Here is a 26875-nt window from a genome sequence, read left to right on the forward strand (position 1 = left end):
GAACATTTTTAAATGCACTCTCTCACCTGCCACCCTAAGATACCTATCAAGAATACAACATATTCCATGGCTTATGAATGATTTGGTTGTCTCATTAAAGTAATGTTTGCCAGTATTTAATTGCTTCCCTCCCTGATTTTAATTTCCTCACCTGTCAGCATTTATCAGAGGCACTGAGATCTTCTGACATCCTGGCTGATTGTGTTGAAATTAATCAGATTTTTAAAAAGTAAATTGCTTTGGCCTAAAGGTAATGCTCAACTTCTTCATGTGATATTTATAAGGTTTCTATCAATGGAACTTATAATCTAGAAATTAAATGAAAGATTTTAGGAATCCTAAGCAAAAATATGAGTAGCTTACAAATTTCCTAGACTTTAAAAGATCAAGACTTTCATGGGCCGGCCCCGTGGCTTGGCGGTTGAGTGCGTGCGCTCCGCTGCTGGCGGCCTGGGTTCGGATCCCGGGCGCGCACCGACGCACCGCTTCTCCGGCCATGCTGAGGCTGCGTCCCACATACAGCAACTAGAAGGATGTGCAGCTATGGCATACAACAATCTACTGGGGCTTTGGGTGGAAAAAAATAAATAAATAAAATCTTTAAAAGATCAAGACTTTCAAAAAAATTCAATCAACAAGTGCTTATTGAACATATAGCACTTGCCAGCAATCACTTTTGGGTAAACAGAAGAGTAAAACATGAAGCTACCTCAGAAGTTTGAAGAAGGTAAAAATTAATTAATTAAGCTGAACTCACCTTGACTGAAGTAGCTGACAATCTGGTCACTCAAAAGGTGCATTTTGTATTTACAATTGTGACCAGTTACATACATTATGCTCTCACACAGATTAATGGTTTTACTCTTCACCTCAATCCAGTGAAGTGAAATTGGTGTTATTGTTAATAATAGTAGCAATATTCCCATTTGAAAAATGACAAAGCTGAGACAAAGAGTGGTAAAGGGACTCTTCCCTAGACAACTGATTATGGGCAGACCTGGTCTTGTGATCTAAATAAAAACAGAAAACACAGCATGATCGCTTTGGAATAAAGAGAGAAAAAAATTATTTGCAAATCCTCCACACATAATTATTCAGTGCTAATTCTTGTGCTAATATCTATCAGTAACGGTGCTTAAGACAGCCAGGAGACTCATAAGCACTAAGCTGTTCTATAAGAAGTAAATGAAATGACGGCTAGAGAAATACCTTGTAATGTGTCCTAACATCATGAGATTATTTTTCTATACTTGTTACTATTTCTACTTTGGAATATGGAAATATGCATTCATGCAGTAATTAGATCCCAAAAGTGAGCCTATCTTTCAGTTATTCTGTTGGTTCTAAAGCCCCTAAATTAAACAGAATGAAAAAGGTTGCATGCATGCAATTGGGGGGGCAGGGAATTCAAGGGTAACACATGGAATTTAGAGGTTGGTTTTCACAAAAATGGCTTTATAACCAAACATAACCAAATCCTAGTAGGGTCTTATCTTTCCAGTGGGCTCTGAGCCCCAACTTATCCCTTAAAGTGTCTCCCCTGCTGTCAAGTTTTTCCTGACCCAGAAAGTTTGGGTGAAACAGCCTTTCTGAAGACCACCATAATGCCTGGTTCCATACCTAGATCACTAAAATTACCACAGTCTTATCACTTTTATTTGATTGTATGCCTCAAAGACAGAAATCTTGTCTAACTCAGTTTCTTGAATCCAAACCCCCAATCGAGATTCTGGTCCTTAGTAGGTAGTCAGGAAAATGTTTATTGAATGAATGCACAAACAAATGAAAAAAGTGGTCTGTGTAATTCCTATAGCACCTCACTCAATGCATGTCATATAAGAAGAGCTTAGTAAATGTTGGTTGAATCGCAATTAATTGAACATTTAATTTAAAAAATATAATGTTCAGGGGCCGGCCCCGTGGCTTAGCAGTTAAGTGCACGCGCTCCGCTACTGGCGGCCCAGTTTCAGATCCCGGACGTGCACCAACGCACCGCTTCTCCGGCCATGCTGAGGCCGCGTCCCACATACAGCAACTAGAAGGACGTGCAACTATGACGTACAACTATTTATTGGGGCTTTGGGGAAAAAAAAAGAAAGAGGATTGGCAATAGATGTTAGCTCAGAGCCGGTCTTCCTCAGCAAAAAGAGGAGGATTAGCATGGATGTTAGCTCAGGGCTGATCTTCCTCACAGAAAAAAATATATATATATAATGTTCAACTAAATGATTTTAAAAGCTACTGAGTAAGTGAGGGGTTCAATGAGGAGTTAAGTAACCTGCAATGACCAAGTCATCATTAACCCACTAAAGGGGTGAAGAAATGTTCTTCACAGGAAGAATAATAAAGGCTGAACATATAAGTAAAAATGTAGGCAGGAGTTGAGAAAATTCATGTAGAGAAAAACAATATTTGTCAAGAAAATCATGTTAAGTTCTAGACACAAAATTGCAAAATAAAAGAGGAAACAAATCTAGAGAAACAGAAAAAAATTTTAGGACTATAAATACGAATAAAATCGCAAAAAGGAGAAATGGAGAAAAAGAGAGAGGAAGGGAGAAATTCTTGAAATAATGAATTGTAAAAACCAAGCCATGCGTGTAAAAAAGAAAAAGAAAGAAATCATTGGATAGATCAAAGACAAAAGAGTTACTCAAGCTAAAAGTAACATTCACTAAACACTATGTTTTTGTAACTGAGCTAAGCATTTTACATACTTTAATTCTTAAAAATATTCTTGGAAGTCATTATTATATCCATTTTGCACCGTAAGTAAACCAAGGCTTAGAAGGATGAAGTAATTTGATCAAGTTCAGACACCTAGTAAATTGTGGTACTAGAATTTATATACTAGCCTTTAGACCCACAAACTCATACTGTTCCTGGTATCTAACAGACAAAAGAAGAGGGCTTGAAAGAGGACTATAGAGTTGGATACATGTTGGCAATCTAGAAAGTGATGTGTAAAGAGAGAAGGCATAAAGAAAATGAGCATCCAAACCTTTTTAAGCCCTGGGATGTAAGTAGCAAGAAAAAGACTGAAGGCAGAGAGAAGGTGGATGGGGGAATTGAAGCTACCTGTGAGCATCTGAGGACTGCCATGTATAAGCCATATTATCCTTCCGCAAAATACGCAATGCTAGAACTATTAGGGTTGAAACAATGAAAACTCCAGTTTCAGAGCAATGTAAAGAACTTTAAACATGAAGCTGTCCAGCAGTAGAACAAACTGCCTCACAACGAACTGGAAGTGTTCAAGCAGAGGCTAAACGGCCATCTGTCAGGGAAAGCATGTGTCACATCCTGACAGTGGGAGAGACTCTGCATTAAAAGATGCGCCAGTGCAATTCTGTGTTTCGGAAATTTAGCTGCCCAATACTGAGAGATAAACGACAGCTCAGATCCCTACATAAAAATTTGAAGAATGCCTTTTGAAGAAGAGACCCCTGGATAAAAATAACATTCATTCAATACATCCATGGAACGCCTACCATGTGCCAAGCACAAGACAGTCCCCATGTTCCAGAAATTTAGACAAGGAGGCAGAAAAAGCATTTTAAAGAGTTAAAACAGAACTGCTGCCAGGCAATCTGTGAGCCTAATAAATGGCTAGGAAAAGCCATAACTAGAAGTCTAAGAAAGAAAGAAAAAAGACTAAATGGCTTGTAAGTAACTAAGGGCAGGAAACATCAGTTTTGCAGAAAGAAAAGGAAGTCACCCAAGGCCTAGGTTTAGGGAAGAGCTAATTCAAAGGAATGACCAAAGGTCAAATCAGATCTCACTTTGGGGTAACTGAGACAGACATGGAGAAAGAATCAGAAGAATGTTAGAAAACAGAGTTTAACTGACAAAGATCACAGGTTAGGGAAAGCAATCAAATGTTGGATGGGAAATAGGAAAAAATGAGATCTTGCAAAAGACCATCCAACTTATTTGAAAATGAGAGAACAATACATTTGAGAGTCTGCAAGCCTGCTTTCACGGTTTGCCAGATTTACTCATTTCCATACACTGCAACCTCTCTCAAGACCCAACTCCTCAAAACGCTACTCTAAAACAGGAGAGAAGCATTAAAGAGAAAATCTAATATCTGGGTCTGGTTCTGTTGCGTTTCTCAGCATTCTTCACTACAATTTCACAGTCCAACCAGTTTATATTAAAGAAAACAGATCACATAAAATATTAGCATACGCAAAAGCAAAATTAAGAGTAATTTTTATTGGACAATCTCCCTGCTGCAGGAAGGAAAAAAGAGAGAAAGAGAGAGAGAGAGCTTTGATAGAGAACTGGGGGGAGGCGGTAGCTGTCCAGTGAGATAACTTGTAGTGATATAAAAGATAATGGTTGTGTGTACAATTTCCCTTCTTGTGACTTATAACTAATCTAAGTGAAGAAAGAAGTGGTTGCTTCAACTCAAATTCCCTGATCTTTTTTCCCCACAGAGCTCCAATTCTAAACCAGAAAATGCACAAGCAGTCAACTACTCCTTCAACTTCTCTCTCAGCCTTGGCAAAGACAAAGCACGTTCTGTTTAAAGGGACAGAGTCATTACTATTGAAAAGCAGAAGAGAGAGCAGTGGTGAAAATATGCAGAGTTTAATATGCAAAAAATATGGAAATGTTCACAAATAAGTTCAATAATTATATATATTTGGCATCACCATATTTATAAAAGAAGTTCAGAAACATTTACCTTGAAATTCCTGAAACTGAAATAGGAAAGCAAAAGAAAAAAAAGAGGAATGCACTAACAACTGGGTTCTTGTCCCAGCTCCATCACTAACCAGTGCCATTGTCTTGGTTAAGTCTCTTCCAGCTCTCCTCTCCCATGAAATGAAAGGACTGGATTAGATCCGTGGCTTTCAATATGTGGTCCATAAACACGTAGCGGGCCCTCCAGACCTTTTCAGGGCTCTGCAAGTTCATAATACTAAGATGTGATGACCCTTTTTCACTGTGTTGACATTTGCACCAACGGTGCAAAAGCAATAGTGGGTAAAAATGGCTGGAGTTTTAACATGAACCAAGGCAGTGGCACCAAAATGTACTGATAGTCATTGTACTTTTCACCACCAGACACCCCCAGTAAAGGGAGGAGAGGGCGACTAGTTTCACTTAAGCCTGTCCTTAATGCATTAAAAATTAATTTTATTATATCTCATCCTTGAGTACACACCTTTTTACTATTCTGTGTGATGGAATAGGAAGTATGCAAGAAGCACTTCTGCGGAATCCCAAGCCACAGTGGTTGTCCCGAAGAAATGCACTTGTTGTTTGTTTGATTTGAGAGCTGAACTAACAGCTTTTCACATGGAGTATCATTTTTATTGGAAAGAAGGACTGACAAAGTATGGCCATTCAACTTGGTCACATCAGACATTTTCTCAAAAAGAAGCCAAGAGAGGGGGCCGGCCTGGTGGCGCAAGTGGTTAAGTGCGCGCGCTCTGCTGCAGCAGCCCGGGGTTCGCTGGTTCGGATCCCAGGCATGCACCGACGCACTGCTTGGCAAGCCACGCTGCGGCGGCGTCCCATATAAAGTGGAGGAAGATGGGAACAGATGTTAGCCCAGGGCCAGTCTTCCTCAGCAAAAAAAGAAGAGGATTGGCAGATGCTGGCATAGGGTTGATCTCCTCACAAAAAAAACAATAATAATAAAATTAAATTAAAAAAAAAAAAATAAGCCAAGAGAACCCATCATTCCAAGGAAAACAACTAGTATTGGTTGCCAATGATAAAATTCAAGTTTTAAAGTGAAAATTAGAATTTTAAATATTTTGCATCTACTATTGTACACTTGACGTCTTCCTAATACTTAAAATACTTTTTTGATGAAAGCAGTGGTGATATTAATGAATGTGGTTTTTTTATGTTATAGAATGAAACATGTCAACATTTGGAAGATATGCACAACTCGGTGAACCAATATTTTCCAAATGACCAATGTGTGATGCTACATAACCATAGATGAAGATCAACTCAAAGTGAAAATTAGACCAATGGGTTTTAATATAACAGAGGATAAAAAAGTTTATTGAGGGGCCGGCCCCATGGCACAGTGGTTAAGTTTGGTGCACTCCACTTTGGCGGCCAGGGGTTCGTGGGTTCGGATCCCAGGTGTGGACGTACATCACATGTCAGCCATGCGTAGTGGCAACCCACATACAAAAAGAAGAAGACTGGCACAGATGTTAGCTCAGGGTGAGTCTTCCTCAGGAAAAAAAAAAAGAAAAGGTTATTGATATGATTTCAGATTTCACTTTGTAACTAAACTTTAGGGAACTACTACTTGTCAATTTTTGGTATACTATCAAAGCAGAAAAGTCACAATTGCCTCCTTTTTGCTTCCTTTTCCAATCCTTCCTATAAATCCCGTCTAGATTCGCTTCATAAACTTTAATCAAAACACATATCACAACAAGTTAAATGCAGAAATAAAAATCCAGTTGCCACTTTCCTTGCTAATTTTTTTCGTTTTGGAAAATGTACCTATTTTCATACAAATATTTTTCTTTAAAATATCTTTATTTCTGTTTTTTAATTTCTAATATGATGAATGTTATTTGCTACAACTCACATAAACAAAACCTCATGCTGAACAACGTAAAGAGGTCCTGAGACCATGCCCCTTGCCTAGATGGCCTTCCTGCACGCTCCCTTTCTGCTCAGTACTAATCTCTGATTCTCAGCCATGAGGGAAGATACAGAGTGGTTCAGCTCTACTTTCAGATCCGGCTACCTGTTTACCTGTATGTAGCTGCCAAGTCAGTGAGCATCTGGAAACACTGAAACATCTGTATAACTTCACCACGGAGCAGGCGTTTCATTAGTAACAAATATTCATTGCGCGCCTTCTGTGGGGCAGGCACTGGTTAACAGGGCACCTGGATCAGAATCCAGACTCCATTATTACTTGAGGTATACTCCTGGTCAAGATACAAAATCTCTCTAAACTCGTTTCTTAAATGCAAAATAAGAATGACAATAAGACCTACTTCATAAGATTATTGTGTAGCTCCAATGAAATGATCCATTAAAGAGCTTACTAAACACACTGCTTAGCATATAGTAACAAATCAGTAAATCTTACCCATTGTTATTATAAATAGGATGTCTCCTACCAAACAGACTGTTTATAATGTACATGAAAGAAATAAAAACAGTTTAACCATAGATTACCAGGGGCTCAAAATCGAACCCAGTTGCTGAAGCATTCCATTCCATGGAAGCAGAGAAGCAAAAGTATTCAGGAGTCCTTGTTTCACACCTCAAGAGCAGAGAATCTATTTTTGCTCAGAAATGAAACCAGGGTTGTAAAAATGACCCAGCCGCTGCATAAATTCCTAAACTTTCTGTGGTCAAATGAGCAAGCAGTTCATACTCAACATCACTGTCAGCACTGTGTTGACAGGACAAAGGACAACAGAGGAGTGAGGAGTCAAAGCAAGTTCCTGATTACACAAGAGAGAAGACTTTTACTTTTCCTTTGTTTGGCCAAAAAGTCATGTTCATTTTATCTCTTTACTCCACTTCATTAGAAACCCAGAAGGAATGAAGTTGGGGAAAAATAAGGATGCTCGTCAATCTGAGGTCAGACCAGAAGCAAAAAGGATGCCCTCACATTGCTAAGAGTAGATTACAAGTAGGAGAGAGGAGGCCCTTGATAAATGTCTTTAAATTAAAAATATTTGGAGGAATAGATGCATGCACACTTACCTACAATTTCTTTATAAAGATAGAAAGGAGTCAGTCATTAAACTAGTTATATTAGTGGGGCTCAATTTCATTTTTAAAGTAAAAAACATGAGGCCACCTTTATTTAACTTTATTTCATCAACTCTAAGTACAACCACCTCAAGTATCAATATCTTACTAGCCTGATAAGACTTTAACTGCTGATTTAATAGAATGATGTAAGTTATGCTTCCAGAATAATGTATAGAAATGATCATGCCCCCTTAACAGCACTTGGATCTTCAATCAGGAAATTCAATTTTAGCTGCAAAACTATGTTTTGGCAAAAGTGCAATTGAACTCAGTGTACTTGTCACAATTCTAAATATACTCCGGTCACCATGACAACAAGGGAGACTGATGGATCGCTTAAAAGAGTACGGTATATTTAATTGTCAGCATTTTAAACTGACTCAGAAAAATGCTGTGTGATAGGTCTACTCACCATGGTTACTGTCGACTGAGTCCATAATAATAAAAGATTCACATGCGCACATCAAGAATGTGCGCACAAAGAACGTAAAAGTCGGAAGGCCTTGTATTTCCAACCACGCCAAATGCCAAACTTAAAGCTTCAGAAAAAACTTGTTTGCATTAAGGTACTACTCAAAAACCTCTCTCTCAGAGGTTCTTGCTCCCTCTCTTAGTGTAAAGATAAAGATGAACTCAAGGTTATTTTCCCCTGGGACATATCTGGAACAGGGGGTGAGACAGACTCTTTGTTCTTTCCTTCCATGTGGATTTGTTCTCAAATGATAACCTTCTGGAACCCATTCAATCCCTAACAACCATTTCCTGAGCTCCTCTCCTAGGTCAGGCAATCTTCTACAGGCTAGGAATAGAGCGGCAACAACCAGACATGGTCCCACCTTTAGGGAGTTGACATCCTAAGACAACAGCTGACATCTTCATTATTTAATGAAGAAATAATCCATTAAAGAGAATGAAATAATCCAAATGAACTGACCCATTAGAGCTTACTATATACAGTGCCTAGTATATAGTAAGCACTCAGCAAATCCTCACTGTTATTGTTATAACTAAGAGCTCTTTCACCAAACCAGTTTCCAATGAACGTAAAGAAAACAAAGACATACTAACCCTGCTTTCGGAGAACCATGAGTGCTGTCTATGTAGAATATAAAACAAGTTAATAGGAGAAAGTGATGGGGAAGGGACAGGTGTGCTACTCTAGCTAGAGATTAAGGAAGATCTCTCTGAGATGACATTTGTACTGAGCCTTGAATGACGGCTCCAAGCCAGCAATCAACAGAATCAGAGGAAGGTAGGGTGGGAACAAACTTGGCTTTTATACAGGCAAAAGGAAGGTCTGTGAGTCTGTAGCTTACTGAGTGAAGTGGTTAGGAGTGGGAGGTAAAGGAGAAGTCAGAGCCCACCTCACAGGGCCTTGCAGGCCACAGAAAGGTTTTTCGAACGTTTCTAGATACTATGGAAACTACTGTATGGTTTACGGGGAGGCCGGTGGGGGAGGAGGGGGCAGTTGATACAATCCAATTAACAATTCTAGAAGATCTCTCTGTGTGGTATGGAAAAGGGCCACAAGGGGAAAGCATATTGGTGGTGAGCACGATACAGTCTATACAGAAACTGATATATAATAACGTACACTTGAAATTTACACAATGTTATAAACCAATATGACCTCAATAAAAAAATAAAAATAAAAAAAAAAGTATAGAGACCGTTTCAGAGACTCCATTGCTAAGTCAAGGTAATGGATGGTGACTTTCATTGAGTCACTATACTCCTACTCCAGTGCTTTTCCATGGCTCCACGCTTACCCTCTCAACTTGCAAAAGAGATAGTGAATGCAATCAGACTCAGGAAATATTCTGGAGGCAGAGCAAACACATACTGGCCAAGCATGTACTCTGAGCAAAGAGTGGACTGAGCAAAATGAGTTGGACAGAGTCTCTACAGATGGTGGTTGAATACGCCCCATGATTCAGCAGGTCTGGGTGGGGCTAAAGATGCAGCATTTCTAGCAAGCTGTGAGGCTTGATGGTGATGCTACTGCTCCATGAACCACACTTTGAGAACCAGGGCTCAAGGAGAGTCTGGAGACTGGAACACCCGTAGAGCAGGAGGCTAGGAGAGACTGGCTTAGGGTAATAATAGGTGAATAGAGAAAAGGGTTTAACCCAAGAGATGTAGAAAAAAGAAACTATCTAAGACTTGAGGACAAATAATCCATGAGTGAAAAAAAAAAGATGAGCTTTCTTTAATGATACTGTTCACTATATAGATAGTTTTTATCTATCTAATGCAAAGCACTTTCACAACTAATATTTCCTATAGCCACAGTCTATCCCTATAAGATAGGGCCAGGGAAAATGATTGTGGTTACAGGTAATAATAATAACAATACCAGTCATTTGAGATTGGTTTATTTATTTTTTATTTAATCATGATTATTATTATTTATTATTTGTTTATTGACAGCTTATTCTGTGCCAGGCACATTACAACATGTACTGTCTGCAGTTCTGACAACAACCCTGTTCCTATTTCACAGATGACAAAACTGAAACTCGGAGACATACGTAGCTTGTCCAGAATCACTCCTGCTACAGCTGGATTCAAGCACAGGAACGAACCCTAAAATCCATGACCTTCACCTCCATTCTGCCTAAGAAGTTGAATATCGAGGAGAATTAGATGCCCACTTCGGACGTTCATCCTCAAAGTCAGGATTTCCCTCCATTCTGACGAAGCTTCAAGAAGGTAAGTGGCAAAACTTGATCCATGGACTCTAGTAGCATAGCAGTGAAATACCCAAGGTCAGGTGGCCAGTCTGTAGCAGGACTGTGACTCATCTCACATACTCATAAAATAAATATGAGTGTTTCTGTGCTCATGCTCAGACTCACATCTCTATACTCCTACTGCAATGCTTTTCCACGGCCCCACGCTCACCCTCTCAACTTTATTCTGCTTTTGCTTTACAACTTTTTCTGCCCAGAACAGTACCCAGCTCTCTACACAGTGATGCATTGGGAGCGAGGATGTGAGAAAGAGGCCCTCCTTTGTGAAGATGCATGCTGAACGGTAGTAGATATTGACAAGGCATCAGTAGATAAGAAAGATGAGCTTAGACATTTCCCCAGCCCAGGAAGTGGGTAAGAAATGAGCCACAAGATCTTCCTTCTAGTCACCCACACTGTGCTTTCCCAGGATGATTCACAGGTATGGCTCCACGGACCTGACAAAGGGGACCGTCTTCAGGAAGATGAAAGGATGTTTTTATGCCTGCTCTCTTTTTTTTTTTATTTGTTCCTTCTTGAGTAATAACTATTAATTGTGCTATGCGGGCAGTAGAGAGATGAGTCTACCGGGAAGCCAGCGCAAATCCATCAAGTGCTTTTAGTTCGAGCTTTTTAGAAGCAATTGCTTACCACATTTTCCCTGCTCTTTTTCTCACAGCTAGAATTAAAGTGGATTTTACCACACAATCACCCCATTGCCCTCCTCCCCCACCTCCAAAATGAAAACAGGAGATGACTATCGGTCTATCACCAGCAAAATCACAAGCTGTGTGTGAGAAAACCAATTCATTTAGTGTTTATAAAGCCTAAGTGTTGGTCCCCAACATAGGTACTCCACATACATTAACATATGACAACCCTGTGAAGCAGATATTGTCCAATTTGGACAGATGGAGAAATTAATGCTCAGAGATGATGTTATTTGTCTAGAGTGTGACAACTAGAAAATAGCAGAGCCAGGAAGTAAACATAGGTCTTCTGACTCCAAGGCCAATACTTTCTCCACTCATTACAGCCTCCCCATACACACTTCCAAGAAAACCCACAATCTTCCATTCTGTTCTGCAGAAGAATCAAAGCTTCAAATATTTCTTAGAAATAAGGCTACATATAACCAAAAGGTCTCTTTCAAGAGGCCTTTTCTAGGAATAGTGAGCAACACAGCCACTGTAGATTCTATAGAGCTTGCCTCTGCCCAAGGCAACATGTTCTTAACTATATCTGGATTCAGGAATCAGTTAGAGTCTGCACCATGCCTAATATGGAATCACAGAGGTTCTTGAATTTCCAAGCACAGTGCTCTGACCAAATAACAACATCACACAAAGCATGCCTCCTCACCCACCCCCAGGGCTGTACTGAAGAGGGCAGAATCAGGGGAGTGGACATAATGGAAGACCGAGGGCCTATAAGTCATGTGTTCACAGAAGCTCTGGCTCATTATGAAGCAGAATAAAATAAAATAAAATAAAATAAATGAAAAGTTAATATAGTCCAAGTTTAAACTCATCTTTCATTATTATTCCCACTCTTCATAGTATACATAGATGTCAGAAAGGCTCAAACAAGAGGAAAAATAAGAATAATCCAGTCTTCCGGCCCTTAGATATAGTATTTGAACAAGGTGAGGATTAATATGTGTAAGCAGCGTCATATTCTGTCTCCCCTTACCCAGAGGGGTGGTGAGGTTAAGCATTTTGAAAAGATTCTTTATCATAAGCAGAGCTGACAGGGACACCTGATGGGAATGGGAATTAAATCAAGAGGTAAATAAACACTTGGATCAATGTCCTTTACTTTTGGTGGCTAACTTAAAAAAAAGGGTTGACTTATAAAGGTGGATATTTCTCTCTTCCAACCATAAACAGAGAGTAGCTTCACAAGGTTTTCTCTTTTTTAAAACTTATTTTGTTTCTCAATAAATGCCAGTTAACCACCTTCTATGTGCTAGTTAGTGTGCGGTTTTGGGGGGGAAAATGGTAGAAAGAGAAAAGGACACACTCCCTATTTTCAAAGACTAAAAGTCTGGTACCTGAGGCCAAGCACAAAATGTTGTGATTTTTTTTTTTAAGTCAGCAAGTTATGTTCTCAATTATGAAAATACCAAATGTCAGATTCTTCTCCAGTCCCAGCAATAATGTAAAATGAGCCAACTCTCCTGAATCAGACATTTTTAATGAAAATTATGACTGTTGAAGCTTTTTCCTTGAATGCCAACATTATTAGAACTCAGAGGAGAATACAAGGTCAATTTACTGTGCTTCATATTCTTCCTAGGCTCTAACCAGTGACCAATAAAAAAAATTGGGCCATATATGCAATTTTAAATTTTCTAGTCACCACATTTATAACGAACAGTAAAAGAAATTTATTTTACAAATAGATGCAAAATATTATCCTTTCGACATGTGGCACTAGCCACATTTCAAGTGTTCAACAGCCACATGTGGCTAGTGGCTATCATATTGGACAGCACATCTCCAACCTCTCCTCAACCTTCACTTCTAGTAAGTGAACAGAGCAAAACATTTGTTTGGGAAAGGAGTTAAGTTTGACGATAGTTGTCAAGATACATGGATACCCACAGGCCAACCCGACCCACCCAATATTGCAAAATATTTCTCTCAACCCTATACCTCAAGACCAAGAGACTGCAGGACGCTGTGACAGCAAATGCTGAAGAGGAAAAATGGCTCCATCTCATATGTGAGGATGAGGAAAACCAAACAGGAGCAAGGATTACTACCAACAAAATGGCAACTTAGCCACTCTACCCATTAGGATACTGATATCATCACATACAGGACCTGAGATCTACCCTCCTATCTTTTCTGGCTTGAATCAAGGTTTATTTTCCAACTCTAGTCATCAAGACTTTTGTTTCCCAACCCCACTGTGCATCCTCTGAGAATAATACAGCATAGGTAAAAATTCAGTAAACCTGCAATGCATCAATGCATGGGCTATCGAAAAAGAGGTAAGAAACTCTTCACCTTTTCGTACTTTCTGGTTTTGGTCCCTGGATATGGAAAATTCTGTTTCCTTGTCAAAAGATAAAGAGCTCTCCCTCCATCACTCTCCATTACTTCGTCCTCCAGGATAGGAGGGGGGATGATAATGGCTGACATCCAGTAAGCCATATTAATCAAGGGGAAGGATCATCTCCAGAATCATCAGGAAGGATCGGTGGAGTACTGCTTTCCCTAATATTCTCCTTTCTGCTGGAGATTTGGCTTCTGACGTGGGCCCCAATCCCTGTGTTGTTCACTGGGTAAGAATACACAAAACCAGCACTGTCGATCAACTCTCCCCTCAAGCAGGCCCCAGGGTTACGACTGGAGGACAGATTGTAGCAAGCCCCAACATGGGCCTCAGGTCCAAACCACATTTTGTAATTGAGCTTTGGAAGCCACTTGCTCTGGGATTTTGGGCCTTCCATTAGAATGAAGCTAGTAGTTTGAAGACTAGTCAGTCAAATTACTCACCACTAATTTGCAAAGGTGTTACAGTGCTAATAGTCCCAGACAACTGGTCTTTAGTTAAAACATAATAAAACAAAATTGATCAGCAGCAATGTTAACATCCCAGTAATAGGTCACGTTGATGTTATGAACTCCGTGATATGAAGCCAAGAGAAGGGCTTCACCTCTATGGTGGTCTTCTTGAACATCCACAGTCCCAGTCTAATCTTGAGAAAACATCAGATAAATTCAAATTGAGGGACATTCTATAAAATATCTGCCCAATACACTTAAAAAGGGTCAGGGTCATGAAAAACAAGGAAAGGCTGAGAAACAGTTACAGACAGGAGGAGACTAAGACATGATGACTAAATGCAGAGTAGTACCTTGAATTGGACTACGGAACAGACTAAAGGCATTAGTGGAAAAACTGGAGAAACCCAAATAAAAATCTGTATTTTAATTAATCATGTTGTATAACGATCACTTCTCAGCTTTGATAAATGCAAGCTATGAACATTAGAGGAAGCTGGGTGAAGGGTATACAGGAACTCTCTACTATTTTTGTAATTCACCAGCAGCAACAGATAAACAGTACAGGGCAATGAACACCCTCAGGCTGCTTCCAGCCAAACCGAAACTCAATCAGGAAAAGAGCTGACAACACTGAACTACAAGAAAAGACATTACATAAAATGACTTCTGGCTTTTTGTTGTTCTTATAATAAATTAAAAAGCATTTCCAATGCATTTGATTAGTTAAAAGGCTCACTGGAAGCTAGAAATTAGCTGAATTAAATAGACTTTTTTTAAAAATTACAAATAAATAAAGGAATAAAATGAGAAAGGCCAACTTTGCCAAAAAAGAAACTGGTAATTGAAAAATTCACATTTTTGCTAATTGTTGAAAATTTTTATTTTATATTTGGACTGGCATTATAGAGAGAATCATCTTCCCAAATCACGTTTGAAAGTTTCAGAGATTATATTGGCTTTGTTTTACTGAAAAAAAGTCTGTCTCCACCTATGCTAAGAAGGAAAAAAGCTTAGCCAACACATTCACAGGGTTTTCAGAGGTTCAGTGTGTCCAGACTTTTTAGTCCCCATCCCAAGTGTCTGTGAAATTACATAACCTCACCTGGAAAAAATCCTTTTCAAAGAATCATGATACTTTTTTTTTTCAAATTTTTCTTTCAGCAGTCAGTTTTTCTTCAACTCAGTTTACTTGATTCACCAAATCAACCAAAGTCTAAAGAATAAGAGAAATTAAATTCTAACATCTTCCATAAATAGGTAGGTACGCAGGCAGATGGAGGGATGGATGGATAGATAGATAGATAGATAGATAGATAGATAGATAGATAGATAGATAAAGAATAAAGCCTAAAATTATCTGAGCCCAGTGTACAAGCTGAAGTCCTCCACTAAAGGAAAAGGACTTCTGGAAACATTTTACTCCTTTCCAAACCCTAAGCAAAAATATCAGCATATTCACTGAGTATTTTTTTCTTAATCGTAGTTTTATTTTTTTTTTAATTTTTTGTTTATTGCAGTAACATTGGTTTACAACATTGTAAAAATTTCAGGTGTACATCATTATACTTCTATTTCTGCATAGATTACATCATGTTCACCACCAAAATACTAATTACAACCCATCACCACACACATGTACCAAATTATCCCTTTCACCCTCCTCACTCCCCCCTTCCCCTCTGGTAACCACCAATCCAAACTCTGTCTCTATGTGTTTGTTTATTGTTGTTATTATCTACTACTTAATGAAGGAAATCATACGGTATTTGACCTTCTCCCTCTGATTTATTTCACTTTGCGTTATACCCTTTCACTTTGCATTATACCCTCAATGTCCATCCATGTTGTCACAAATGGCTGGATTTTATCGTTTCTTATGGCTGAGTAGTATTCCATTGTGTATATATACCACAGCTTCTTCATCCATTCGTCCCTTAATCATAGTTTTAGAAAACTGTTTTCCTGTCCACAAAGGTAGTGACTGTTATAGAAACCAAGTCATGGAGCCCAACACTTTTTGGATGAGGAAACAGTGAACCAAAAGTAGAAACGGGGGTCTGGCCCAGTTGCATAGTGGTTAAGTGCTCGCACTCCGCTGCAGCGGCCCAGGGTTCGGATCCCAGGCGCACACCGCCGTACCACTTGTCAAGCCATGCCGTGGCAGCATCCCATATAAAGTGGAGGAAGATGAGCATAGACATTAGCCCAGGGCCAGTCTTCCTCAGCAAAAAGAGGATTGCTGACAGATGATAGCTCAGGGCTAATCTTCCTCTCTCACACACACACACACACACACACACACACACACACAAATAGAAACGGAATTACCCAACTCAGCTCTTCCCTATCAGAACCCCTCCTCAACAGTCCTTCAGATATTCAGCCCTTAAATTAAAAGGTAAGGCCCAAAACAATTTAAAAAAAAAAGGCAAGTACTGTGAACAAAGTACCACGCTAAGTAGCAGGATGCAGAGACAAGTAAAGAAGACATGGCTCTTCTGGCCCCAAGGAGCTTTGGAACCACTCGTACCCTCCTTGGAGGGCATTTAGAGGGCTTTCTTGGAGACGGCTGTTCTCTGAGGATGCTGTTTTTTTTGTTTGTTTGTTTGTTTTTTGTGAGGAAGATCAGCCCTGAGCTAACATCCGTGCCCATCTTCCTCCACTTTGTGTGGGATGCCGCTACAGCATGGCCTGACAAGCGGTGTGTCCGGGCACGCCCAGGATCGGAATCCCTACGCCACCAGGCTGGCCCGGCCCCTGAGGATGCTGTTTTCTCTGAAGCCTCTCTATTTGTGTCTGCCTGTCCTCCTACACTCCAGATACACAGGGTCCAAAGCCAGTGTTGGTATTTTTCTAATTTTCTCTTGTCGCCTCTAGATCATGACTCCAGAATCATGCACCCTGACTTTAGTTTCCTATTCTCTCACCTCTAACTTTTGTTTTTACTTCTCCATTGAGACTTCTAGTTCCTGAGCTCCTCTCTTTTCTCCCTGTGCACCATCGCCCCCATGACAGCATTTTTTCTGAGTTCAAAGTAGAGCCCACATACTACATTTCAGGCATTATTTGGTCCTTATCTGCCCTGACCCTTCCCAATGTTGGATTAATCAACAATCTGCCTTCCCAGCCCTCACACCTACACTCTCTGATTGTACTACACTAATATAACCTTAACAGACTAAGATATCAAAATGCAAAAATAACTTCAATAAAAACCCTCTCAAATTACAGTGTAGAGTTAATGAAGTATTTCTTTACTCACTACCTCATTTGATTCCCACCACTCTAGTGAATTAAGTACAACAGAATTTGATATCCATTTAACAGAAGGGGAAGCAAAGTTGCAGAGATGGAAAGTAACCTTACCAAGGGCTCACAGGAAATTTTTGGCGTCACTGGAACCTGCAACCAAATCTCCTTATACCTGGCCCCGTGTGCTTTCCATTTACCCCATGCTCCCAAGGTTCTAGGAGCCCCTGCACAAAAAATGACACACCAGTAATGCCGAGGACAAATCTTTAATCTACACCACAATTAGACCAGCATTTTTAGTTGACTTAGAAAGGGGGGAAAAAAACTCAAAGGAAAAAAAAAAGTTCTCCAACTGGTTCTGGGAGAGGCGATTAGCAGAAATATCTTGCGAAGAACGTGGGTGTCCTGGAAGACTCATCGTCATCATCATTATAATTTCTAATCATGCTGTGTGGGCAGGTGTCCGTGTAGCAGAAACACCATTGGCACCCAGATTAGCAGTTTCATCAGGAGACTAGAAACTAAGTCTGCAATTCTTAGACCTCAGAGCCTGAATCACAGCTTTCCCCTCAGAGATTAGCAAATATGCAGTCTGCGCCTTAGCAAGGATCGTTGGCCTGCCAAGGGAGGTAATCAAATATCAGGTCCATCAAAAAATGCACACAGGAGCAAGGTACAGACAGCTTCTTGGGAGCCTGGAAATACCACTAGAAGCAGAGACAGAAGGCCGGAGTTGTATTCCCACGTTAAGCCTCTAATTCACTGAGTAACTTTTGAATGAATCACTTGCCTTCTTTGCATTTTTGTTTTCCTTCTCATCTGAAAATTGAAAGTTTTTGAACTAACACTCTTGGTTTTCAAATGAGACACGGGAGGAGGTCAGGAGGGAAGGCAGCCAGCAGCAGTTTTGGGCTTCCCCTGGCTCTGCACCCTCCCTCCGACTACAGCAGGTCTGTTTTTGTCATTTTACACTCTGGACTTGGGCCTCTCTGCAAGATTTAGCTTGAACAAAGGGTCCAAGCCCACAAAAATCATGGGCATGATTTCTACTAACCCGTCGGCTCTAACATTCCGATTCTACTCAAATATGTTTTCTCTGTGCTAATCTTTCCAAAAATCTTTTACTCAGGTTTACTTGATTTGAGGGAAATTGTATTGGTAGACTTTAAAAATAAATCTATTAATAGCATACTCTGAAAATGTAATGTGAAGCATGTCTAATATTTTCTTATGCCTATACTTTAGTAGATACTTAGAGAGAATATCCAAAGATGGCAGAGATGAACTAGAGCAACAGATGGGAACCCGCCACAAACTGCAAAATTATTTCACACGGATTTATTTATTCATACAAATATATTTCTTAAGCACCTGCTATGTGACAGGCACTATGGTAGGCTCGAAATGAATAAACAGACAAGGTTCCTGTCCCCATGAGGCTTACATTATAATTGGATCTGGCATTTTAAAAAACTGTACCTAGTCAAATAACTAAATCAAAAACACTACTTAACAAAATGTGTGGCATACAGCTAAAGCAATCCTTAGAGGGAAATTTATACCTTATTTGTACTAATAAAAAAGCAGAAATAAAAATATGTGAATTAAGAGTCAAGATCAAACAATTAGAAAAACAACAAATAAACCTACGGAAAGCAAAAAAGTGTATTGTTGAAGATTTTAAAGAGAAAATAAAGAACGGTAGAGCTAATAAATAAATGCAAGAGATGTTTTTTGAATAAATAATAAATAAAACTTTTGCTAAACTCATCAAAAAGGGAGATAGAGAAATAAAGAACAAAACCACAAAACTTTAAATAATAATGTGGAAATAACCATAAACAGCGAGGAAATGAATATAATTACAAGAAACTGTAACTTCATGCAAATCAATTTGAAATAGGTGACTTTCCTAAAATACAATTAACAAAAGTAGCCATAGAAACCATATAAAACCAAATTAGTCTGATTAGCTATAGAAGAAATAAAAAGTTGTTAAAGAGTAAACACCTCCCCCCCTCCAAAAAAGGCACCAGGCCAAGGCAATTTCACCAGGGAATTCTATCACAGTTTTAAGGAACGGATTATATAAATGCTATTCGGACTATTTCAAAAAGAAACAAAGAAAATCTTCCAAATTGTTTTCATGATGATTTAAGCAGAACACTGACAACACTAATACACACACATACACAATTTTCAAAGTCACTTATGAAAATTGGTGCAAAAATTGTTAATAATTACTACCTCTAGATTCCAACACTAAAAAACTAATGCATGAACTATGACCAAGTGGATATTATTCCAGGAACACTAGCATGATTTCCTGTTTGAACAATGTATTTATATATATCACCAAATTTACAGGACAAAAGACGAAAATCTAAAATATTTTCTTAGAAAAGAGAAAAGGAGACAATGGACAATTATTTCCATAGTTTCCAAAAAGGCATTAGATAAACATTTAACAACCAGTCTCTATTTTAAAAAATAAAAATAAGAAAACATTCTCAGAATAGGGATGGATAGTTTTTAACACAATATATTTCTCCAACCAAAACCCAACAACACAATTCATAGGGAACATTATAAGCATTCCCACTGAAGTCAGGAAAAAGAGAAGACATTCACTCTAAAACTACTATTTAAAATTTCCTCTTCTTGAGGCATTAGATAAGATGATTAGAAGAAAGCTGTACGACTTATAAATATTAGAGAGAAGAGACTAAATTACAGTTATTGGAAGATGATATGATTACTTAACTAGGAACACAGATAAATTCATCTAAAAATTATTCAAATAATGAGAGAATTCAGTAAGGTGGCTGCATAGAAAGTCAGTATACTGAAATCAAGAGGCTACACACACACATATGTTCAATTAGATAGTATAATATAAGAAATAATTCCAGGGCCCGGCCAGGTAGCACAGCAGTTAAGTGTGCGCGCTCTGCTGCGGCGGCCCATGGTTCGCAGGTTCAGATCCCGGGTGTGCACCGACGCACCGCTCATCAAGCCATGCTGTGGTGGTGTCCCATATAAAGTAGAGGAAGATGGGCACAGGTGTTAGTCCAGGGCCAATCTTCCTCAGCAAAAAAGAGGAGGATTGGCATCGGATGTTAGCTCAGGGCTAATCTTCCCCCCCCAAAAAAAAGAAAGAAAAAAAGAAATAATTCCACTAACAAGAGCAAGCAGAAAATATCTAGGGAAATAAAAATAAACCTGTGAGAAACATGCATGGTCTACACGAAGAAAAATTTAAATGCTCCTGGGGACATAAAGGAAGACTTCAACAAATGGGAAAGGCATAGTGTCTAAGAAAAAGAAATAACATCTCTACAATGCATAATGTATAATGTTAATGAATAAATTTAGAAAAATCTCCATAAAAATATCACCAGGACATTATTTTTAGAACTAGACTAGTTCATTCTAAAGTTCATGGAAAAATAAACAAGTGCAGAAAGATAGAAAAATTCAGAGAAAGAGGAACTAATGAGAGTGGAGTAGCCCCATCAGCTACAGTGATACAGCTACAATAACTGAAAGCATGACAATGGTGCATGATGTTGCAGATGAATGAAACAGAAGGTCCCCAAAATGATGCAAACTCCTAAGTATTAAACATTTAAGTAATTAAACATTAAGAAATTTAATGTATAATAAAGGTGGCTTTTCAAATCAGTGTGCAAAAGGTGGACTATTAATAAATAATGTTTGGACAGTTGGTTCTGGAAAAATAGCAAAATGGATTCCTACCTCATCTTTTGCCAAAATATAATTTCAATGGATCGGTGGTGCGAGACAGAAATAGGGATAAAGAGAGAGACAGAGAGAGACCCAGGTGAAATAACTAGAAGGAAAATTGGAAGACTTTTTTTAAATAATCACAAAGTGGAGAAGGTGTTTCTAAGTGTTACACGAAACCCAAAAACCATAAAACCGAAAGATTGAATTGACTATATAAAAAATTTTTATTTTGATCTGCAAGTTAGACAAGTGCAAAATGGTGGGGTATCGCTCCTACTATCACAGACTAAGGGTTAATTTTTTTAACTGTAATAAATCAATATGCAAAAATCCAACAATCCAACAGGAAAGGAGGTAAAGGGCAGTCACAAAAAGAAAATACAAATGGGCATAGCCTATTTAAAATGATGCCCAAAGTCACTAATAACAACAGAAATGCAAATTAAAACTACAGGATACCAGGGGCCGGCCCCACAGCCTGGTGTTAAGTTCAGCACACTCTGCTTCAGAGGCCCAGGTCCAGTTACCCGGCGTGGACCTACATCAACTTGTCGGTAGCCATATTGTGATGGCGACCCACATACAAAATAGAGGAAGATTGGCACAGACGTTAGCTCAGGGCAAATCTTCCTAGCAAAAAAAAAAAAAAAAAACCTACAAGGTACCAGACATAAGATGCTGATACAGAAATGATTATCTAGATATATGATTATATGAAAAAAGCAAAATGCAAAATAATGTGTGTAGTACGCTCCCTTTTGTGTAAATACTCTTTATATACTGGAATATAGAGGAATATAAATACATATATATGCTTGTTTATACTCAGTTTATTTCTAAAAGGGGATATAAGGAACTGATAATGGTGTTTGCCTCTGGGTGGGAAAAGTAGAGAGATGCACTGATAGAAGAAAGATTTACTTTTCGTTACAAGTCTTTTCGTAACTTTTTAATTTTGTGCTATATTTTTTGTGTTGCTTAGTTCAAATTAATTTTTAGTTTTCTTTAAACAAAGGCTCGACAACAATGTATCAAGGAGAACTTCAAATGCAGGGGAAGGAAGCTAGTTAGACAGCCTGCAACCTTCCAACTCTGCAATTTAATATGGCGTATTGGAATGAGAACGGCAAAGATATCAGGGTTTAAAGCCTAATGCAGCTACGTAGTAGCTTTGACTTTTGAGACGTTCTTTATTCTTGTGGTGCCTCAGTTTCCACAGCTGAGAAACAGAAAGCTACAATTTACATCTCAACAGGTTGTTGTGAAAATTAAATAAGATAACATATATAAAGCACCTAGCCCAAGGTCTGGCAAGGAATATGTGTTCAATAAATATTGGCTGCCACTACTGTAAGGACTGTTCCTCAAATAATAATCATAATAATAATTCTAGTGCTGTTCTGCTCAACCACATATGTACATTTAACCCAACATCCACTCCGCCTCCTCTGGCCTCAGCTTCCCTTCCCATTACCACAACACCCCAAGTCCCCATGAAGTAAGAGTTGAATAAATAACTACCAATTCCAAATACCAGTCAGGAGAATGACTGGAAAACATCTATTTTAAGTCCCACATTTCACTGAGAAATGAACAGGGGCCAGCTGTATTTGAGTAGCTGGCCAAAGGGATGAAAACTCAAATCTATTGACCTCCATTCCACAGACTTGTCACCACAATTCATGTGTCAGCAAGGAATGGGCCTCTTTCCCTCAACTCCACTGGCCCCTCATTTTGAAAGGTTACCTTGGTTTACCTCCAGAGAGCCCCATTTTTATTCTAAAGCACCTACCTAAAGCACTCCTCAATCAGGGGTCCCTGGCCTTTCTCTCCCAGTGAACATAGTCCCAGTACATGCAAAGTCGTCACTTCTGATGCTCACGCACATCAGAAGACAAAATTACCCTTCTTGCAGCAATAAAAGGCCAACATTATCAGTCTTCCAGAAAAGTGAAAAAAGAAAAAGAAAATTAATGAAGACTCTATCCTGACAGAAAAAATGTGGGCCCCTGTCTCTAAAACCTGATGACTTAACAATGGATAGTTAGAGACGCATCCTTAGAGCACTGGGTTTTGTTAGTGGTGATGGTGGTGGTGAGGTTTTGTGTTTATTTTGTTTTATTTTTCTTTCTTTCTGTGTTGGGTCTTTGAGAAAGATTCTATTATGGTTGCTATCAATTCTCATTTAAAGAAACAAGGACAATGGTGTTAATAATGAAACAAAAGTACTCCTTTTTATTCTCTGTGGTCTGCAAGCAGTTTCACATTTCACTCAGATCACAACTCCATGTTTTACTGATGTGAAAGTTTGTGGTTTTTGCGATAGCCGAGTTCTTCTAATATTCAACTTTCTGTTGTTTCTTACTTGCAATTTACAGTAAACGAATCCCAATTTTTCCCCTTTGTCAAAATCAGCCCATTTTCAAAACAACCAGGCCACCTCAGACATGGCACTTTTCATGAATATCATAGAGGCATGAACCTATACAGACCCAGTTTATTGTATTAAACAATCTCAATTATGAAACAGATTGCCCAGATTTCATCTCTGGACTACACAAAACATAACTATTCTGGAGAAGCACAGAATAAAGCCAAGTCCTGCCTTTGCTGAGCTTCTCTTCCCCCTAAAGTCCCCTCAACCTTCTTTTTTGGCTAAATCTGAACAGAGAAATCAGGGGTAGTCAGTCTACAACAGGAGAAAAACCATCACTGTCATTGTTCCCTTAATCATCATCCTCACCTTGGTTCCAGTGCTTCATCTTGAAAAGGTCCTTCATAGATGCTTAGCCCTCCTATCAAGCCTGGGAAATAGGGGATGCCAAAACTACCCAGCCTCGCCATGAATTAGAAGAAACTTAGGATCAAAAAGGGCAAGTGAATTGCCCGGGAGCCCCCAGTAATAAGTGGCAAGAACAGGTCCTCAACCCAAGTTTTATCATTCCAGAACAAGAGGTCTTTCCACTCTCTGCTCTGCCTAAGGAAAGCAACTTGGAGTTCCCCTGGATCCTCTGTACCTCACTGGCTCTTAGCTGCTTCGTCAGGACACACTATGACTCCCTCAGCAAAACTGCCCATCAGCTTGTACTTGATGGTACAATTGTTTATGTCAGGGTCGGTTTTGATCGTTCAGTGCCTGGGCCATACCAGTGGTTAAGTATTTTCACTATCACCAGGGTCCATCAATTGTCAGAAGTGTCACACGCAATTTGTTACTAGTCATCGTTAAAGTCCTAAAGTTCCAAATGAATTGTTTTTATTTAGAAACCAGTGTTCTTTCAAGGTTATCCCTATAGTATTATCACTTACTCACTCATTTACTTCCTTAAGTTGGAGAACAAGAGGCAGAGTTATAGACAGGCCTCCAGTTATTCCACTTAACCTCAGCCTGCCTTCTCTTGGTCAGAGCCCATAGTGTCCTGTTATATGAACATTATCCGTCATAATAGTCTGTGATGAATAAAGGCTGAGAACTACTGTTGTAGGTGGTAGGGGCAGAGTGACCTACAGAAGTTGGCTTTCCTAGAAAGAGACGAGAATATCTGAATTTCCTGTAGGCTGGGTAAACCTATACCATCAGTCCTGAATTTGTTCTATGGCCTGATGTTTGGGTAACAAAACTAAGAATGCCTTGCTTGTAATGCCTAGTTGTCTCATTCAAAAATTGTGCCCAAAGAGAGGTAACATGAGTGTGTCACTTATTACTCAATTTATACACACATACACACATACCAGAGCACCAAATGGATCCAGTCTAGTACAGCAGATGACCAAAAATGCCCCACAGTTCATTTGGTACATGTCAGGACAATTTATCCTAACAACACCTGAAAGATAAACAAGTGTTCCAGATTTCAATGAGGCAGGCTTGACCATCATTGTTATCAGCTTATCTCACAGGACCAAGTAGGTATTATCTGTCTCCCTCACTAAAATATAAGTTCCCTGCAGTGAAGGACCAATTATTCATTCAAACACATATTTACTAAGCACCTACTATGTGCCAGGCACTAATCTAGATGGTGGGCATACAGTAAAAAATGAAAAAAGACTAAATTCCTGCACTCATGGAGCTTACATCCCAGTGGCGAAGGCAGAAAATTCACAAAGGTAAACACATAATTTTCAGAGAGCGACAAATGCTTTTAAAGAAAAATAAAATAGGGTACAGGAGATAGGGAGTACTTGATGTGGAGAAAGTTGTTGTTATCTATATTACTCCTACCTCTGATCATTGATTTAGCTTTTTAAAAAATACCCATGCCTGGGTCCCATCCCCAGATATTCTGACTTAAATAGTGTGGAGGTGGGCTTGGGCAACAGTATTTTTAAGGGTATTCCAGTGATTCTAACAGACCATCAGAGTTGAGAACCACTGGTATGCTTGGTTTCGAAGGTGAACAGTCCTGGGTTTAAAATCCACCTGTTATATGTCATCTGAGTGATTTCAGGAAAGATACTTAATCTCTCTGAGCCTCAGCGTCCTTATCTGTAAATTGGGATGATAATAGTAATACATACCTCTTCCGGTTATTATAAGAATTAAATAATATATGTAAAGATCACAGCAGAGTACCTAGCACATGGAAAGGACTCAGTAAATGTTGGCCATAATTTACTGTTATCTTTATCAGTTAAAAATATGCACAGAAGATGCAAACTGGAGGGCCACAGTTCAAATCTAGTTGTCAGATGAATTCTGCTCGCCATGTACGTGTGGACTTTTAAAGCGTTTTGTTGTTGTTCTGAGCCAAAGTTGATGTTGCTGAGTCAGATCATAAATTGCATTTTTCTCCTTCCTTGAGGAAGTATCTCTTTCAGTGTTTTTAAAATATTTGAATGAGTTGCTAACATTTAAAAGCTTAAAGATTTCACATAAAATTCTGACAATGCATTCCCACGTGGCAAAATTGATTAGCACCAGGCAACAGCGACCTTTTTCAGAGAAAGCCCTCCCAAGCTCTCCCCGTCCCCCATCACGCCCTGTAGCTCTCTCTCCAACACACATGCTCATGTGGCCAAGCACCAGTAGCATTTCATCAGCATACTTGCACTGTTATCTTCCCTATAGTAAAGAGGAAAACAAAATATTTCCTCTACGCAAGACTCTAAAGTGGGAAAAGGAAAGCTAGAGAAGAGGGCTTTGTGTTTCAAGAAAAGGCACTGGAAGCATTTCTTTGCAGAAGTCAAGAATATCTCTGTATATTAACTGTGCAAATGCAGTGTGTCTGTGTCAAAAGCATAAAACTTATATGTCACCTGGTCACTCTTTTACATAACTTACCTGGCTCTGTAGGTGTATGACCTATTATGTCCTGGGCCCTGAAATAGGAGCTTGGCAAACACTAGCTTCTTTAATCATACAAGTCTGTGAGGTATTTTCCATTATCATCATTTTCAAGGAGGAGGAAACTGAACCTTGGAGAGGATAAGCTACAGTCTTGGGTCGCATAAATAATAAATGGCAAAGTTAAGTATGGAACCAGAACTGTTTGACGTCAAAGTTGAAACTTCTTCCACCTTACTATGCTTCCTCCACCCAGGGAACTATTTCATGTAATTTAACTATCGAGAAGAACAACTAGATGGGAAAATTCTTGGAAAGAACACCATTAGTTTAGAACAGTATATTATATCTCTCTCTGGCCAAGGTACTTGCTGTTTATGTCAGTGATGATGAAGACCATCCCAATAATTTCAGACATTGAGAAACCTGAAGATTACACAATGAAACCTGCTCCTCTCTTCCTTTTGACCCACAAAAAGGTAGTTCTACTCTTAAATCTACAGCTAAACAGATGGCAAAAAGAAAAAAACATCATTGTGTGTGTGTGTGTGTATTTATGTGAGTGTTTGTGT

General features: G+C 39.1%; 1 protein-coding gene across 7 annotated transcripts in view; it reads right to left on the reverse strand.

Moving 5' to 3' along the window:
• Positions 1 to 26875, reverse strand: part of LPP (LIM domain containing preferred translocation partner in lipoma) — a 665849-nt gene that overhangs the window by 494701 nt on the left and 144273 nt on the right. The window contains exon 1 of one of the 7 annotated variants that reach the window (XM_087439865.1): positions 15117 to 15206. The exons of the other annotated variants lie outside the window; for them this stretch is intronic. The gene's annotated coding sequence lies outside the window, so the exon portion shown is untranslated. Of the gene's footprint in view, positions 1 to 15116; positions 15207 to 26875 lie in introns of those variants that run through there. 7 annotated transcript variants of the gene reach the window in all.

The sequence above is a fragment of the Ceratotherium simum genome, chromosome 15 (genome assembly GCF_057802395.1).
Source record: "Ceratotherium simum simum isolate JZ-2026a chromosome 15, ASM5780239v1, whole genome shotgun sequence".
Classification (NCBI taxonomy): Eukaryota; Metazoa; Chordata; class Mammalia; order Perissodactyla; family Rhinocerotidae; genus Ceratotherium; species Ceratotherium simum.